This window comes from Panicum virgatum, chromosome 3N (assembly GCF_016808335.1).
Source record: "Panicum virgatum strain AP13 chromosome 3N, P.virgatum_v5, whole genome shotgun sequence".
NCBI classification, from domain to species: domain Eukaryota; kingdom Viridiplantae; phylum Streptophyta; class Magnoliopsida; order Poales; family Poaceae; genus Panicum; species Panicum virgatum.
The window spans coordinates 38972490-38981893 of NC_053147.1; positions in this window are offsets into that span (position 1 = coordinate 38972490).

Here is a 9404-nt window from a genome sequence, read left to right on the forward strand (position 1 = left end):
TACTCACCGGTTAAAACCGACGATAAGTTTGAGTTAACGTCGGTGCAGTTGTCCAGAGACTTGGTATTTCAGCTGATCAGTGGACAACTACACTCACCGGTTAAACCGATGATACGTCGGTTAATCTGCCCAAGTTGTAACGGCTAGTTTTCAGAAGGGGCAGTTTACATTCATCGGTTAAACCGACGCTGGCTGTTGTAGGATCGTCGGATTAACCGGCGCTACGCGGTTTTCTGGCAGCTTTTCTCCAACGGCTCTATTCGTGTGAGCTGCCTATATATACCCCTCCAATGGGTCATTTTGCCTACTCTTAACACCAGGGCACATTCATACACTCATACATTGTTGAGAGCCACCTTTGAGCTTCATCTTTCACATACTTGTTCATTCAATCAATCAAGAAGCAAGACTAAGGACTTGAGTAGAGAGAAGCTTGTGTGCATCCGTTCTTGGTGATCGGTTCTTGCTCAAGTGAAGGCCCTAGCTTGTTACTCTTGGTGATTGGCATCACCTAGGCGATCTTGGTGATCGAGGTGTTTCTCGCGGAGCTTGCCAAGGATTGTGGGAGCCCGGCGAAGAAGATTGTACGTGGTTTGATCTCCACCACGCCGGGATGGTGAACGGAGACTCTTAGTGAGCGCCCTCGTCTCGGTGACTTGGGAGGTGACAAAACTCTTTGTGAGTGTCACAATGTGGATTAGGGGTGTGTGCCAACACATCGATACCACGGGAAAAAATCCGGTCGTCTCTTGTCCACTCTCTTTATTCAAGCTTTTCATTCATGCAATTTATTCATGTGCTTGACTTAGAGATCATAACTTAGCTCTACCTTGCTAGGCTTTACTTCTCGTTTTATCTCTCATAGCTTGTGTAGGTAGCTTAGTTATCCGGTTGGTGAATTGGTGTCTTACTAGCATTGCATAGGTTAAGGTTGCTTTATTGTGTTTTAGAAATTGAAAAAGGCCCAATTCACCCCCCCTCTTGGTCCATCGATCCTTTCAATTGGTATCAGAGCCTCGTTGCTCATTTGGATCATTAGGCTTCACCGCCTAGAGCTATGGCCAAGATGGGTAGTTCGCCGCCTCACTTCGAGGGCAAGAACTTTGCCTATTGGAAAGTTCGCGTGGCCGCATACCTTGATGCGATTGCCCCCGAAGTGTGGTTGGCAACAAAGACCGGGTTCACCGGAACTCCCACCACGGAGCAATTAAAATGGAATGCAAAGGCTAGAAATGCAATTTTCGAAGCCATTAGTGAGGAAGTCTTTGCTAGAGTAAATGGCATGGACTTAGCAAGTGATATATGGAAAGAGCTAATTGAAATTCATGAAGGCTCCACAAAAGTTCGTGAACAAAAATATCACTTGTTTAGAGCTAAGTATGATTCTTTTAAAATGCTAGCTCATGAAAATTGCAGTGATATGTATTCTCGCTTGAATGTCATTGTCAAGGACATTAATGCACTTGAAATATCCAAAATTGACAGTGGCTCCATCAATCGCAAGATTCTCATGCTCCTCCCGAAGCCCAAGTACAATATCATCAATGCTATGCTTCAAAAGGAGAATCTTGACACAATGGAAGTGGGAGAACTTGTGGGCGAAATTCGCGCTCATGAAATGGGTATCCTTGGTATGTCCGAAGAGCCAACTTTAAGCAAATCAATTGCTCTAAAGACCAAGGCAAACAAATCCCGCAAGCTCAAGATGATCAAGCAAGAATCAAGCTCAAGCGATGAAGAAGATGATCATCATGAAAGCTCATCCGATGTTGAAGATGATGGAGAACTTGCTCTCATGATGAGAAAGTTCACACGCTTGAATGACAAGATCAATAAGAAGGGCTTTAACTTTGACTCTAAAAGAAAAATGTTCCGGCCATTGGATGTCAAGAACAAAATTTGCTACAATTGTGGAGAAAAAGGTCACATCCGTCCAAATTGCCCCAAGCCGGACAAAAGAGACAAAGATAACAAGAGCAAGGATCGCCATGATACAAGCGATGATGAAGAAGAAGAAAGGAAGAACAAAAACAAGAAACTTGGGAAGAAAAAGAGCCATGACAAGAAGACCAAGCTCTTCCCAAAGAAAAAGGGCAACACCAAGAGAAGCTTTTTGGTAGAAAAATAAGAATGGGTGACCGATGTCTCATCAAGCGAAGAGTCAAGCGATGAGGAAGAAGATATCGTCACCATCGCCCTCACAAATGAAGAACCATCGCTACCTCCACCTCCAATGTGCCTCATGGCCAAAGGTAACTCTAAGGTATGTGAGAGTGAAGATGATAGTGATGATGAGCTTGACCCTAATGAGTTTGCTAACCTCATTAATGAGTATACATCCGTTATCAAGAGGGAAAATGGCAAAGTCAAGGTTCTTGAGAGCACTCGTGCCAAGTTAGACCTTGCCCACTCTGATTTGCTTGGCAAGTACAATGACTTGCTCAAAAATCACAATGAGTCACTTGTACTTGCTAAGCAAGTTGAAGAGAGCCACAAAAAGCTTAAACAAGAGCATAGGGAGTTGGCTCACAAGTATCAAGAACTTGAATTTGCCTATGAAGCAATTGACCCAAGTCTTGAGAACTTTGCTCATGAAACTATTGAGAAGGTCAATGCTTCTACTTCATGTGATGACTTACTCATTAATGCAAATACTACTAATGCTTGGCCCGAGCTTGTACCTTCTAGGGAAAAGGAATTGATGGATCAAGTAGCCAGCCTCAAGAGTAGTGTGGAGAAGCTCTCAAGAGGAGAATACATCCACAAGGAGATTCTATTCAACAATGCCCGTGACTATGGCAAGAGAGGTCTTGGTTCATTTCCGGAGCCAAACATAGCTACTACTCCTTCTCCGAAGATCAAGATTAACTTCATCAAGGAAGTTGGTTCATATTGCCAACATTGCCAAGTCACCGGGCACCACACTAGGGAGTGCACTTTACCATCACGTCATCTTCCTAATTTACCCAAGAATTACTCATCAATGTTTCAAAATAACCATTTTCTCTTGAGTAAAGTGAAGGGCAAGGTGAAGGACAAATTCATTGGCAAACTCACTAAGGAGTCAAAGAAGAAGCTCCCCAAGCAACTTTGGGTCCCAAAAGCTCTTGTCACACATGTGCAAGGCCCAAAGCTTGTTTGGGTTCCTAAAACTCAAAAGTGAATTCTCATGTGTGTAGGTGAACTACAAAGCCGGTGGAAAACATTGGGTACTTGATAGCGGTTGCTCTCAACACATGACCGGCAATGATAGCATGTTCACCACTCTTGAAGACCCTGGAGATCATGAACATGTCACTTATGGTGATAATTCAAGGGGAAAAGTTTTAGGTTTGGGTAGAATAGCAATTTCTAAAGATTTATCTATTTCTAATGTCTTGTTTGTAGAAGCATTTAGTTTTAATCTCATTTCTATTGCTCAATTGTGTGATCTTGGACTAACGTGTGCCTTTGACAAGAATGGTATTGTAGTAACTCATGAAAAAGACAAGTCATTAGTATTCACGGGGTTTAGGCATGGCAACATTTACTTGGTGGATTTCTCTTCAAAGCAAACAACCACCATGACATGCCTCTTCACCAAGTCTTCTCTTGGGTGGCTTTGGCATAGAAGAATTGCTCATATCGGCATGAGCAACCTCAAGAGAGCCCACAAGAAAGGGATGATCACCGGCTTGAAGGATGTCACCTTTGACAAGAACAAGCTATGTAGTGCATGTCAAGCCGAAAAGCAAGTTGCAACACATCATCCCATCAAGACGATGTTGTCTACCTCCAAGCCGCTCGAGCTACTTCACATAGATCTCTTTGGTCCAACTACATACAAGAGCATTGGTGGTAACCTCTATTACCTAGTAATTGTTGATGATTTTTCACGTTACACTTGGGTTATGTTTCTAGGCGATAAGGGTGAAACTCCGGAACTCTTCAAGACATTTGCAAGAAGAGCTCAAAGGGAGTACAACTCCCCAATTGTGAAGATCCGGAGTGACAATGGCACCGAGTTTAGGAATATGAGAATTGAAGAATGGTGCGATGAAGAGGGTGTCAAGCATGAGTTCTCCGCCACCTACACTGCCTCAACAAAATGGAGTGGTGGAGAGAAAGAACAAGACATTGATCACTCTAGCAAGAGAAATGTTGGATGACTATGGCACGTCCGAGAAATTTTGGGCGGAAGCAATCAACACGGCGTGCCATGCATCCAACCGGGTGTATCTCCACGGACTCCTCAAGAAGACGCCATATGAACTCCTCACCAGGAAGAAGCCAAACATCTCCTACTTTCGAGTCTTTGGTTGCAAATGCTTCATCTATAAGAAGAAAAGGCTCGGTAAGTTTGAAAGTAGATGTGATGAAGGATTCTTTCTTGGTTATGCATCAAACTCCAAAGCATATAGAGTATTCAATCAAACCTCCGGGTTAGTTGAAGAAACATGTGATGTGGAGTTTGATGAATCTAATGGCTCCCAAGAGGAGGTTGTTGGCTATGACATTTTAGGTGATGACAAGATTGATGAAGCTTTGAAGAATATGTCCATTGGGGATATCAAGCCGGAAGAGGTGCATAAAGGCAATGATCAAGGGGGAGGACCTTCCTCATCTACACCAAGCACCTCTACGGCACCCCAAGTGGATGAAGATAAAGAAAAAGATGATCCACAACCTCAAGAAAATGTGCCAACTCCAACACCCCAAGTCCAAGAACAAGAAGAGCAAAATGTTTCACCACAAGCACAAGTTACCCAAGATCCACCCCAACAAGCATCCACGCAAGTACCACTAGTGAAGCATGGTCGCATCTCCAAGGATCATCCAATTGGTCAAATCATTGGTAGTCCTTCCAAGGGAGTAAGAACTCGCTCCAAGCATGCTTCATTTTGCGAATATTACTCGTTTGTTTCTTGTATTGAACCCACTAGCATGGAGGAAGCGCTTGAGGACTCGGATTGGGTGATGGCCATGCAAGAAGAGTTGAACAACTTCACCCGCAATGAAGTTTGGGTCCTTGAAGCTCCTCCGAAAGACAAGAATATCATTGGCACTAAGTGGGTCTTCTGGAACAAGCAAGATGAACATGGAGTGGTGGTACGCAACAAAGCAAGACTTGTGGCAAAAGGGTTTTCTCAAGTCGAAGGTTTGGATTTTGGTGAAACTTTTGCTCCGGTTGCAAGACTTGAAGCTATCCGCATCCTTCTTGCTTACTCTTCACATCATAACATTAAGTTATATCAAATGGATGTGAAAAGTGCATTCTTAAATGGTGTTATTAACGAACTTGTTTATGTTGAGCAACCTCCCGGGTTTGAAGATCCGAGGAATCCTAACCATGTTTATAGGTTGCACAAAGCACTCTATGGGCTCAAACAAGCTCCAAGGGCTTGGTATGAGAGGCTTCGTGACTTCCTAATCATGCAAGGCTTCAAGATCGGGAGGGTGGACACCACATTGTTCACAAAAGACGTCAACGGGGATCTTTTGATTTGTCAAATTTATGTTGACGATATTATCTTTGGCTCAACTAATGATTTACTAAGCCATGAGTTTGCTACCATGATGTCTAGGGAATTCGAGATGTCCATGATTGACGAATTGACCTTCTTCCTTGGTTTTCAAGTCAAACAAATGATGGCAGGGACATTCATCCATCAAGAAAAGTATACTAAAGATATCTTGAAGAAGTTCAAGATGGATGAGTGCAAGCCAATCAAGACACCCATGGCAACCAATGGGCATCTCGACTAGGATGTGGACGGTAAATGTAACACCCTAATTTAAATTTTAGCATTTATTAATAAATTCAATTGGCTTTATTTAATTTTCTAAGGTTTATTGTGTTAGTCTTGCATTTATTCTAGTTTTTGTTTCACAAGTAATTAAAATTTTCTTAGGTTTAACTTTGTTGATGTATTCATGCTGATGCATTGTTTTAATTGTTTGATTTCATAGGGGTTTGAATTCAAAATTTCTTTTGAATTCAAATAGTTGAGCTTGAGTGAGAAATAGAATAGAAATAGAAGTAGAAAAGGAAAGGAACCCAACAACCCAAACCCACCCGGCCCAGGAAACCCAAAGTCAACCCGGCCCAAGCACCCCAACAGCCCAGCTCCCCTTCTCCTTTTCCTCCTCCCCGCGCACGCTTTTCCTCTCCGCTGCTCGGCCCGCTACCGCTGCTCGGCCCGCATCGCACTCCTCGCCCTCTCCCGCGCCAGCGGCCCAGCAAGCGCTCCCTCCCTCTCTCTGCTTCAGCCCGACGCGCACCGCGCGCACACACCCGACCGATGGGGCGGCCCTACCCGTCAGCCAGCGCGCCGCACGCTCACGCTCGGCCGCTCCCCACAACTCGCTGACCCGCTGGCCCCACCCTCCAGGCCCTCCTTCAACCTCGCGCAACGGATGCGCTCGGCCCGCCGAGATCCCCGGCGAAACCACCGGGGATTTCCTTCCCCAACCGCGCCCGCAATCCCCTGCCCTGCCCTTCTTAAACCCAGCCGCACCCCCTGCGCCGCCACCCCATCCCGCTGGCTCCGCATACACCCCAGCCGCCGCATCAGCGCAGCCCCGCCGTGCCGCCGCTCTGCGCCGCCGTGGTCCCAAAGCCCCGCCACACCGCTGCGCCACCAACTCCGCAAGACCCCGCAACAACTCTGCCGTGCCACCAAGAGCTTTTCCCAAGCCCGCTGGCCCCGAATCCGCCCCTGCCACGGCCGGAATTTCGACCCGCATCGTCGCCGGTGAGTTGCACCACCGCACAATTCCGCGCCGCCGTCTACCTCAGAGCTTCTTTGACCCCTGTACCACCTTCGCAGGGTCCACTCGTGTCTTCCCGGCGAGTCAGCGGACCCGGAGGAGCCCCGCACCACCCCGTCCACGGCCACCGCACCGTTTCCGCCGCCAAACCCCGCCGGCGACCCATCTGCGCGACGCCTCCGGCCACCAGGAGCCCCGGTGAGCACCCGCGCCTCCTCCAGATTCTTTTGCGCTAGCTTTTGCGGCACGTAGGCCTTTCTCGAGCCCAAGACGCCGTTCGGCGTAGCGCCGCCGTGCACAAGGCCGCCGCCGCCCTTGCCATCCCCACTCCGGAGCTCCCCGAACCCCGATAACCCCATAGGTGGATTACGCGTTCCACACCGAACCTCCACGGCCAAACTCCGGCCCAAACGGAGCACTGTAGCCCAGAAAACCCCTACTCCGGCGAGCCGCCGCCGCGGAGCTCTGCTCCGGCGGTGTTCCGCCGCCGCCCCTAGCGCCAAAAGCCCCTTCGTCCGTCCGATCCGAAACCGACGCCCCAGATTAGATCGTAGGTTGATTAAATCCAAACCGCCAGATCTGAATCCTGCGGTCGAGATCTGTAGATAACGGTTCGGCTCGTTCTTTTTGCATAAGAGTCCCTGGACTCTCTGCTATTCAACCCGCAGTCCACTGCCCTTGAAAAATAATTACAGTTTGGCCCAAATTTTTGCACGGACCCCCCTGAGTTTTCCAGAAATCAAACCCGCCGTCCAGCACTCTTTCTTTTACACGTTAGACCCCTGAATTAATGTTTATTTACGTTTAGGTCCTCGGTTTTAGCAGAAAAGCCGCTGGGACCCTGTTTTTCTTACAATTAAGCCCCTAGAACTTGTTTTTAGCCTAGAAAATGCGTTTTTAGCTCCGTTTTTAGCGTTCTTTATATCCACGCGATCGTTGTAATGCGTAGAATAGTTTTAGAGTAGTTTAGTGTGCTGTTTTTATGTATTGATGTACTGTTTCTTAGTTTTTGTTAATGTTTGTTTGTATGCTTATTCTCGTGCATTGTTTTGGCCATGTGTTCGTGAGTAGACGTTGATCCATCTGAGGAGCCCCAGTACCAGTACCCGGAGCAGCCGTCTTCGGAGCACTTTGAGCAGCAGCAGGAGCAGTACGAGGAAGGCAAGTATAACATGAACAACCTATCATCTTTAAATACAATTTCATACTGCATTTTAATACTGTATGCCTATAAGGATTTCCTAGCCACTTTATATCCTTTATATATACCTTTGGGTTGCATTTTGGTTAGTTGTGCTAGGTTGCTGCGCTATAACACACTTTGGTCCTTTTTAATTAATTTGATTAATGGTTTACTTGAATTTAATTCTGAGAGTGGCACTCTGTGTGGCTTGAGTGGCTCACGTCTCATTAAAATTGGCTTTTGTTAGAAACATGGTTTAGGGGGCCAGCACGGTGCTTAGTGCTTGGTTGGCCACTCTCCATAAGGACCGGTTCATAGAGCGACAACCTGGGACAACAGCGCTACCACAAGGCTAGAATGGGATAGACTTGGCGTAATAATTAGATCTTTTTGGTTTGGAGTAACTTACTTGCGGGGCAAGAGTAGTAAGCTTCAATGGTCCCTGCTCCTCCGGCTTGGTCTGTGCTTGGATTGCGCTCCTGTGCTTGTACCCCCGGAGGTGGGCCCCATCGTCGCCGACCTAACTCTCACGGTTACGCCTTACCAACGAGATTCTTTGTAAAGGCCTCGTAGTGGGTCGCTAGTCATCTCACCTAAGGAAGTGTGATGAACCTCTAGCGTAGCTCACGGCTTGTGGGTAAAGATGTGCAACCTCTGCAGAGTGTAAAACTGGTATACTAGCCGTGCTCACGGTTATGAGCGGCCCAGATCCTCCTTTTGATTAGTGAAGTTATCTCCTTCCGACGAGGGAGGTGCTTCTCGGGGTTACCTTGGTGGCTTGGTTTTGGTATGGTTCTCAGTAGTAGTATAATTAATTCTGATTAATTACTATGTAACTGGGTCAATGGTAATTCATCAACTCGTAGTAATTAGCTTTAATAAAATTTTGCCAACACTTAAAAGCTAATGCAGTTGAGTCAGCCAGCCTAGAGCCTCATAGTTTGTGTTATACTTGTTGAGTACAAGTTGTGTACTCACCCTTGCCTCTTCTCTACTTTTTCCTCTTGGCTACGCTACTGCTGCTCAGTTCCTGCCGACACGAGGGAGTTCGTCCAGCGCTACCAGGACTACGAGGACTTCTAGGTGCTTCGTCTCCCAGTCGACGTCCCTGTGGCGCCCTGCTTCAGCTTCGGAGAGCTTTTTCGTATTTTGTACTTCGCTTCCGCTGTATCAGACATTTATGTCATTATTGTAATAAATAACATTCGTATTTCGATTTATTATGTCTTATTCGTGATATGTGCTGTGATATACTGTTCATTCTGTTGTATATACGTGTGACTTGATCCTGGCACGTATATGATTGCTCGGTTTATGTTCTTTTATAAACCGGGTGTTACAGAGTGGTATCAAAGCCGTATCGACTGTAGGACGAAGCCTAGATAGTACTGGTCGAGTTTTAGGACTTCTTCTCTTCAATCCTTGCCTGCTGAAACTATTTTACTATTATACCCCTTGACTTCTATGGCTT